Source organism: Lithobates pipiens, unplaced genomic scaffold, assembly GCF_037356315.1.
Source record: "Lithobates pipiens isolate NorthernLeopardFrog02 unplaced genomic scaffold, aLitPip1_a1.2 Scaffold_16, whole genome shotgun sequence".
NCBI classification, from domain to species: domain Eukaryota; kingdom Metazoa; phylum Chordata; class Amphibia; order Anura; family Ranidae; genus Lithobates; species Lithobates pipiens.
The window spans coordinates 618792702-618802959 of NW_027507748.1; positions in this window are offsets into that span (position 1 = coordinate 618792702).

Here is a 10258-nt window from a genome sequence, read left to right on the forward strand (position 1 = left end):
GACATAAACACTGTTCATACACACATCTCTGTACATACCTGATCATCATATAGAAGATATGTCTCCATAGGAAATAGTACTGATCACCCAGAGCGCTATACACACCTGGGCAGATGATAACATGTCTGCAAACAAGACATACTAATTATACATAGATCTATATACACCCCTGACCATAATAATATGTATTCATAAGAGATACATACTGATCATAGAGATCTCATTCTCTATACACATCTCACCACCATAAAGAAGATGACCTGCATTCATAGGAAAATATTACTGATCGTACAGAGATCTCTCGACCACTATATATAGGATGATATTATGTGACAGAGATCTCTGTACAGACACCACCATTGATGATAATAGCATGGCACCATAGTACACAACTATTAATCATACAGAATGATTACAGAAAAATAGTAAAAATATGTATTGATAGATGACTACTGATTATAGCGATCTCCATACACACCTGACCAGATGATAATGTGTCCATAGGAAATACATATTGATCATAGAGAGCTCTATACAGTGCACACCCGACTACCATATAGAATATGATAAACTATTATGTCTTCATAGGAAAAGATTACTGATCATACAGAGATTTCTATACACACCACATGGACATTATTATTGATAATACAGAATAATCACACACCTGGCCTATATAAGATGATAATAATATGTCTCCATTGAAAAATATTACTGATCATACAGAGATCTCAGACCTAACCATTATATACAAGATGAAGATAATATACCTCCATAGGAGATGATTACCGACCATATAGAGATTTTTATACAGACCCGACCACTCTACAGAAGATAATAAAAAAAGTCTCCATAGGAGACGACTACTGAATATAGAGATTAGTGATGGACGAACTTCCGACGGGACGTTTCGCGAACGCGAAACGCGAACGGACACAAACGTTCGCGAAAACGACCGTTCGCCGCGGGCTCCATTGACTTCAATGGGAGGCGAATTTCGCAAACCTTTAGGTCGAATTTGCGGCCACGGGGTAATTATTAGGGGGTAGCACGTAGTCCCACCACCTGGACAATAGCATAATACATGTATGAGGTGAATTTGGGATCGATAACTACAAGCATTTTTTTTTTATTTGGGAAATTGTTCTGACAATTCAGGACTATGGAGCTAATGAAGGCAATGGAGGAGAGGGAAGGTCAGGGACCAGGGTAGGCAAACAAGAGGGTGCAGGAGATACAGAGCACTGACAGCAGCACCGTAATACAGAGCACTGACATCAGCACCGTGACATACAGCGCTGACAGCAGCTCCGTGACATACAGCGCTGACAGCAGCTCCGTGACATACAGCGCTGACAGCAGCTCCGTGACATACAGCGCTGACAGCAGCTCCGTGACATACAGCGCTGACAGCAGCTCCGTGACATACAGCGCTGACAGCAGCACCGTGACATACAGCGCTGACAGCAGCTCCGTGACATACAGCGCTGACAGCAGCTCCGTGACATACAGCGCTGACAGCAGCTCCGTGACATACAGCACTGACAGCAGCTCCGTGACATACAGCGCTGACAGCAGCTCCGTGACATACAGCGCTGACAGCAGCACCGTGACATACAGCGCTGACAGCAGCTCCGTGACATACAGCGCTGACAGCAGCTCCGTGACATACAGCGCTGACAGCAGCTCCGTGACATACAGCGCTGACAGCAGCTCCGTGACATACAGCGCTGACAGCAGCACCGTGACATACAGCGCTGACAGCAGCTCCGTGACATACAGCGCTGACAGCAGCTCCGTGACATACAGCGCTGACAGCAGCTCCGTGACATACAGCGCTGACAGCAGCTCCGTGACATACAGCGCTGACAGCAGCTCCGTGACATACAGCGCTGACAGCAGCACCGTGACATACAGCGCTGACAGCAGCTCCGTGACATACAGCGCTGACAGCAGCTCCGTGACATACAGCGCTGACAGCAGCTCCGTGACATACAGCGCTGACAGCAGCTCCGTGACATACAGCGCTGACAGCAGCTCCGTGACATACAGCGCTGACAGCAGCTCCGTGACATACAGCGCTGACAGCAGCTCCGTGACATACAGCGCTGACAGCAGCTCCGTGACATACAGCGCTGACAGCAGCTCCGTGACATACAGCGCTGACAGCAGCTCCGTGACATACAGCGCTGACAGCAGCACCGTAAGCAGCCCCAGGAGGAAGTCAGCACAGCACAGGGATGGTGTGATCCCCTCATAATAAGAACCCCCAGGAGGAAGTCAGCACAGCACAGGGATGGTGGGAGCCCCTCATAATAAGAACACCCAGGAGGAAGTCAGCACAGCACAGGGATGGTGGGAACCCCTCATAATAAGCAGCCCCAGTAGAAATATGACACCGCTCAACCTCTTCAAAGAGGAGGGTAGGGGCATATAGTACGGTGTGCTTTTTTGGGTCAGGGAAGTGAGCCAAATGAATTAAGAAGGTCTGTGTGCTTGATTCCAAAAATTGTTTATAGACATATACATGGTCTACTGATCACATGTGTTGAATTCCTCCGAGATCCATGCCTCATTCATTTTTAGAAATGTGAGGTAGTTAACACTGTGGTGAGCTAGGCGAGTACGCTTATCGGTCACAATCCCCCCTGCTGCGCTGAACGTCCTTTCGGACAGGACACTGGATGAGGGGCAAGCCAACAGTTCGATTGCAAATTGGGCAAGCTCTGGCCAGAGGTCAAGCCTGCCCACCCAGTAGTCTAGGGGTTCATCACTCCTCAGAGCGTCCACATCGGCCGTTAACCCAATGTAGTCGGACACCTGACGGTCTAGGCGTTCCCTGATGCTGGATCCGGATGACACCTGTCGATGGGTCGGCTGAAAGAATGACCTCATATCCGAAGTCACCAACACATCTTCAAACCGGCCTCTTCTTGCAGGCGCTGTTGGATTGGTACCCGCAAATCCTTCTCTGGGAGTGGGAATTGCTCCTCTGCCAGCGCACGCAAAAGCAGAATGCAGCATTTCTCGAAGCAAGGCCTGGAAGTGCTGCATTCTGACAGCCCTCTGCGACGGCGGTAACATTTCCGCCATTTTGTGTTTGTACCGGGGGTCTAAGTACGTTGCCACCCAGTACTGGTCCTTGACCCTCATGCTTTTTATACGGGGGTCCCTATTAAAACACTGGAGCATGAAGGCCCCCATTTGCACTAAAGTGGAAGCGGTGTGGTGGCCTGGCTCCTGCTCATCATCCAGGATAATGTCGTCCTCTTCATTCTCCTCTCCCCATCCTCGCACAACAGGGATCCCAGAAAGGTTTAAAGCATGCTCTTCTTGCTCCTGCTCATCCGCCCCGGCACCATCCTCCTCTGACTCCTCATCAGACTCCTGTTGTTGACTTGTCTCAGATAGAGTAGCCCCCCCTGGGAATTCATCCAGCATTGCGACTTCCTCATCTTCCCGCTCCTGCTCCTCCACAGCCTGATCAATGACACGACGCAATGCACGCTCCAGAAAGAAGGCATAAGGTACCATGTCACTGATGGCGCCATGGCTGCGACTGACCAGTTTGGTGATCTCCTCAAATGGCCGCAGAAGTCTGCATGTGTCGCGCATGAGCAGCCACTGGCGCGGTGAAAAAAAACCCAGCTCCCCAGAACCGTTTCTTTCGCAGAGTTCATACAGGTAGACGTTAACTGCACGTTTCTGCTGGAGCAGCCTATCAAGCATATAGAAGGTTGAGTTCCATCGCGTCGGGCAATCGCAAATAAGACGTCTGACCGGCAGATGGTGTCGCCGCTGAATGTCAGCAAGGCGAGCCATGGCCGTGTAAGATCTTCTGAAATGGGCCGAGATTTTCCTTGCCTGCCGCAAGATGTCCTGGACCCCAGGGTATTTGACAAGGAATCGCTGCACGACCAAGTTTAAGACGTGTGCCATGCACGGCACGTGCGTGATTTTGCCCTGTTTCAATGCGCTAAGCAGATTGGCACCGTTGTCACACACCACTTTACCAACTGTCAAATTGAGCGGTGTTAGCCACTCATCTGCCTGTGAACGCAAAGCTGAAAGGAGTGCCGGGCCAGTGTGGCTCTTTGCTTCCAGGCACAACAGACGCAGCACGGCATGGCAACGTCTCACCTGGCATGTGGAATAGGTTCTGGGGAGCTTGGGCGGTGCAGTGGAAGAGACGCTAGCAGCGGAAAAGGAGGAGGCAGCTGAGGAGGAGAGGGAGGAGGATGGAGTAGGAGGAGGAGAAGAAGAGTCAGGCCTGCATGCAATCCGTGGCGGTAAAACCAAATCTACACGGGTGCCACGGGTTACATGCTTGACGGCCGTCAGAAGGTTCACCCAGTGGGCAGTAAAACTGATATACCTTCCCTGCCCGTGTTTGCTAGACCACGTGTCTGTGGTCAGATGTATCTTGGCACCGACACTGTGTGCCAGAGATACATTCACTTGCCGCTGAACATGGCCATATAGCTCTGGGATGCCCTTCTCTGAGAAATACTTCCTTCCTGGGACCTTCCATTGTGGTGTTCCAATGGCCACAAATTTGCGAAAGGCCTCCGAGTCCACCAGTTTATATGGCAGTAGTTGGCGGGCTATGAGTTCTGACAAGCCAGCCGCCAACCGTTGGGCAAGAGGGTTATCCGGCGTCATCATTTTTTTACGCTCAAACATTAGGCCCACGGAAGCCTGCCTTTTTGCAGAAAAATGTGAGCTTGGCGTGATGGAAGGTGGAGTGGAGGACAATTGTGAGGAGAGAGGAGAAGGAGAAGTAGAAGACGAGGCTGGACGGTGAGAGCCTGCAGTGTGGCTTTGTGTGTTCCGTTGCTCCCACTGGGCTCGGTGATGGCTGCTCATGTGCCTTCTTAAGGCGGTCGTCCCTAGGTGAGTATTGGGCTTACCGCGACTAACGCGTTGACTGCAAAGATTGCAGATGGCAACGCTATTGTCAGCAGCGGACACGTTAAAAAAAGCCCACACTGCGGAGCCATGTGCCGGTGTCCTGGGAGCGCCAGATGTGACCGTACATGGTCGATGACTCGCTCCTGATACATTTGCAGTCTGCTTTGTCCCTGCTGTGCAATGTAAGTCATTGCTGCTTCTCCTCCCTATCTGCTGGTCCATATCTCCCTCTGAACTCCCCTCCTCTTCCTCTCTTGTGGGCACCCACGTGACATCACTAGACACGTCATCATCAACGTCACCTTCCCCACCGCTATAAGTAGAGTAGGCAGCAACACCGGGGACCAACCTCCTCCTTGGGCTGATCTGGGTACTGGCGTCAGACTGCTGAGTAGCGCTTGTTGCTACCTCCTCTTCCTGATCCAATACCAAGAGTGGCTGCGCATCAGAAATGTCCTCTTGATATGGATCGGAAAATAATTCCAGTGACTCAAGCGGAAGGTATGTGGTGGTGGTGGTGGTGGTCGTGTTGTTGGTGGTAGTGTCTTTGGGGGTGCACATAGCAGAGAGTGAAGAAGAGGGTGCAGATCGAGAGGATGAGGAGGGTGCAGAAGAGTAAGGCTGAGCGAGCCACTCAACCAAGTCTGGTGCATCCTTTAAAGTAATTGAACGCACCTTCTGCAACTTCCCACTTTGGCTCAAGCCTGTTGCTCCTGCCCTACCCCTACCACCCCTGCGGAAGGGCCTGCCTCTTCCTCTGCATGTCATTTTTTAAATGACCCTGTGACAAAACTCTTAGTCCCTATACCGCTGAAGGACTGCTGCAGTATAGGTGAGCGGTCAGCAGTGGTGCACGTCAACCCTATCTATTGTGGACCTATAGCGGTCCTTACAGAACAGCAGACTGTACCGCACTCAAGCCTATGTACCGTAGCACCCTATACCAAGTTACCAGTCCTTATAAGAACTTTTGTGGACCAAGCAGGTTGTGTATTAGTGTTTAGCAGACTGTACGTCAGTCCCTATACCGCTGAAGGACTGCTGCAGTATAGGGCAGCGGTCAGCAGTGGTGCACGTCAACCCTATCTATTGTGGACCGATAGCGGTCCTTACAGAACAGCAGACTGTACCGCACTCAAGCCTATGTACCGTAGCACCCTATACCAAGTTACCAGTCCTTATAAGAACTTTTGTGGACCAAGCAGGTTGTGTATTAGTGTTTAGCAGACTGTACGTCAGTCCCTATACCGCTGAAGGACTGCTGCAGTATAGGGCAGCGGTCAGCAGTGGTGCACGTCAACCCTATCTATTGTGGACCGATAGCGGTCCTTACAGAACAGCAGACTGTACCGCACTCAAGCCTATGTACCGTAGCACCCTATACCAAGTTACCAGTCCTTATAAGAACTTTTGTGGAACAAGCAGGTTGTGTGTTAGTGATTAGCAGACTGTACGTCAGTCCCTATACCGCTGAAGGACTGCTGCAGTATAGGTGAGCGGTCAGCAGTGGTGCACGTCAACCCTATCTATTGTGGACCGATAGCGGTCCTTACAGAACAGCAGACTGTACCGCACTCAAGCCTATGTACCGTAGCACCCTATACCAAGTTACCAGTCCTTATAAGAACTTTTGTGGACCAAGCAGGTTGTGTATTAGTGTTTAGCAGACTGTACGTCAGTCCCTATACCGCTGAAGGACTGCTGCAGTATAGGGCAGCGGTCAGCAGTGGTGCACGTCAACCCTATCTATTGTGGACCGATAGCGGTCCTTACAGAACAGCAGACTGTACCGCACTCAAGCCTATGTACCGTAGCACCCTATACCAAGTTACCAGTCCTTATAAGAACTTTTGTGGACCAAGCAGGTTGTGTATTAGTGTTTAGCAGACTGTACGTCAGTCCCTATACCGCTGAAGGACTGCTGCAGTATAGGGCAGCGGTCAGCAGTGGTGCACGTCAACCCTATCTATTGTGGACCGATAGCGGTCCTTACAGAACAGCAGACTGTACCGCACTCAAGCCTATGTACCGTAGCACCCTATACCAAGTTACCAGTCCTTATAAGAACTTTTGTGGAACAAGCAGGTTGTGTGTTAGTGATTAGCAGACTGTACGTCAGTCCCTATACCGCTGAAGGACTGCTGCAGTATAGGGCAGCGGTCAGCAGTGGTGCACGTCAACCCTATCTATTGTGGACCGATAGCGGTCCTTACAGAACAGCAGACTGTACCGCACTCAAGCCTATGTACCGTAGCACCCTATACCAAGTTACCAGTCCTTATAAGAACTTTTGTGGAACAAGCAGGTTGTGTGTTAGTGATTAGCAGACTGTACGTCAGTCCCTATACCGCTGAAGGACTGCTGCAGTATAGGTGAGCGGTCAGCAGTGGTGCACGTCAACCCTATCTATTGTGGACCGATAGCGGTCCTTACAGAACAGCAGACTGTACCGCACTCAAGCCTATGTACCGTAGCACCCTATACCAAGTTACCAGTCCTTATAAGAACTTTTGTGGACCAAGCAGGTTGTGTATTAGTGTTTAGCAGACTGTACGTCAGTCCCTATACCGCTGAAGGACTGCTGCAGTATAGGGCAGCGGTCAGCAGTGGTGCACGTCAACCCTATCTATTGTGGACCGATAGCGGTCCTTACAGAACAGCAGACTGTACCGCACTCAAGCCTATGTACCGTAGCACCCTATACCAAGTTACCAGTCCTTATAAGAACTTTTGTGGACCAAGCAGGTTGTGTATTAGTGTTTAGCAGACTGTACGTCAGTCCCTATACCGCTGAAGGACTGCTGCAGTATAGGGCAGCGGTCAGCAGTGGTGCACGTCAACCCTATCTATTGTGGACCGATAGCGGTCCTTACAGAACAGCAGACTGTACCGCACTCAAGCCTATGTACCGTAGCACCCTATACCAAGTTACCAGTCCTTATAAGAACTTTTGTGGAACAAGCAGGTTGTGTGTTAGTGATTAGCAGACTGTACGTCAGTCCCTATACCGCTGAAGGACTGCTGCAGTATAGGTGAGCGGTCAGCAGTGGTGCACGTCAACCCTATCTATTGTGGACCGATAGCGGTCCTTACAGAACAGCAGACTGTACCGCACTCAAGCCTATGTACCGTAGCACCCTATACCAAGTTACCAGTCCTTATAAGAACTTTTGTGGACCAAGCAGGTTGTGTATTAGTGTTTAGCAGACTGTACGTCAGTCCCTATACCGCTGAAGGACTGCTGCAGTATAGGGCAGCGGTCAGCAGTGGTGCACGTCAACCCTATCTATTGTGGACCGATAGCGGTCCTTACAGAACAGCAGACTGTACCGCACTCAAGCCTATGTACCGTAGCACCCTATACCAAGTTACCAGTCCTTATAAGAACTTTTGTGGACCAAGCAGGTTGTGTATTAGTGTTTAGCAGACTGTACGTCAGTCCCTATACCGCTGAAGGACTGCTGCAGTATAGGGCAGCGGTCAGCAGTGGTGCACGTCAACCCTATCTATTGTGGACCGATAGCGGTCCTTACAGAACAGCAGACTGTACCGCACTCAAGCCTATGTACCGTAGCACCCTATACCAAGTTACCAGTCCTTATAAGAACTTTTGTGGAACAAGCAGGTTGTGTGTTAGTGATTAGCAGACTGTACGTCAGTCCCTATACCGCTGAAGGACTGCTGCAGTATAGGGCAGCGGTCAGCAGTGGTGCACGTCAACCCTATCTATTGTGGACCGATAGCGGTCCTTACAGAACAGCAGACTGTACCGCACTCAAGCCTATGTACCGTAGCACCCTATACCAAGTTACCAGTCCTTATAAGAACTTTTGTGGAACAAGCAGGTTGTGTGTTAGTGATTAGCAGACTGTACGTCAGTCCCTATACCGCTGAAGGACTGCTGCAGTATAGGTGAGCGGTCAGCAGTGGTGCACGTCAACCCTATCTATTGTGGACCGATAGCGGTCCTTACAGAACAGCAGACTGTACCGCACTCAAGCCTATGTACCGTAGCACCCTATACCAAGTTACCAGTCCTTATAAGAACTTTTGTGGACCAAGCAGGTTGTGTATTAGTGTTTAGCAGACTGTACGTCAGTCCCTATACCGCTGAAGGACTGCTGCAGTATAGGGCAGCGGTCAGCAGTGGTGCACGTCAACCCTATCTATTGTGGACCGATAGCGGTCCTTACAGAACAGCAGACTGTACCGCACTCAAGCCTATGTACCGTAGCACCCTATACCAAGTTACCAGTCCTTATAAGAACTTTTGTGGACCAAGCAGGTTGTGTATTAGTGTTTAGCAGACTGTACGTCAGTCCCTATACCGCTGAAGGACTGCTGCAGTATAGGGCAGCGGTCAGCAGTGGTGCACGTCAACCCTATCTATTGTGGACCGATAGCGGTCCTTACAGAACAGCAGACTGTACCGCACTCAAGCCTATGTACCGTAGCACCCTATACCAAGTTACCAGTCCTTATAAGAACTTTTGTGGAACAAGCAGGTTGTGTGTTAGTGATTAGCAGACTGTACGTCAGTCCCTATACCGCTGAAGGACTGCTGCAGTATAGGTGAGCGGTCAGCAGTGGTGCACGTCAACCCTATCTATTGTGGACCGATAGCGGTCCTTACAGAACAGCAGACTGTACCGCACTCAAGCCTATGTACCGTAGCACCCTATACCAAGTTACCAGTCCTTATAAGAACTTTTGTGGACCAAGCAGGTTGTGTATTAGTGTTTAGCAGACTGTACGTCAGTCCCTATACCGCTGAAGGACTGCTGCAGTATAGGGCAGCGGTCAGCAGTGGTGCACGTCAACCCTATCTATTGTGGACCGATAGCGGTCCTTACAGAACAGCAGACTGTACCGCACTCAAGCCTATGTACCGTAGCACCCTATACCAAGTTACCAGTCCTTATAAGAACTTTTGTGGACCAAGCAGGTTGTGTATTAGTGTTTAGCAGACTGTACGTCAGTCCCTATACCGCTGAAGGACTGCTGCAGTATAGGGCAGCGGTCAGCAGTGGTGCACGTCAACCCTATCTATTGTGGACCGATAGCGGTCCTTACAGAACAGCAGACTGTACCGCACTCAAGCCTATGTACCGTAGCACCCTATACCAAGTTACCAGTCCTTATAAGAACTTTTGTGGAACAAGCAGGTTGTGTGTTAGTGATTAGCAGACTGTACGTCAGTCCCTATACCGCTGAAGGACTGCTGCAGTATAGGGCAGCGGTCAGCAGTGGTGCACGTCAACCCTATCTATTGTGGACCGATAGCGGTCCTTACAGAACAGCAGACTGTACCGCACTCAAGCCTATGTACCGTAGCACCCTATACCAA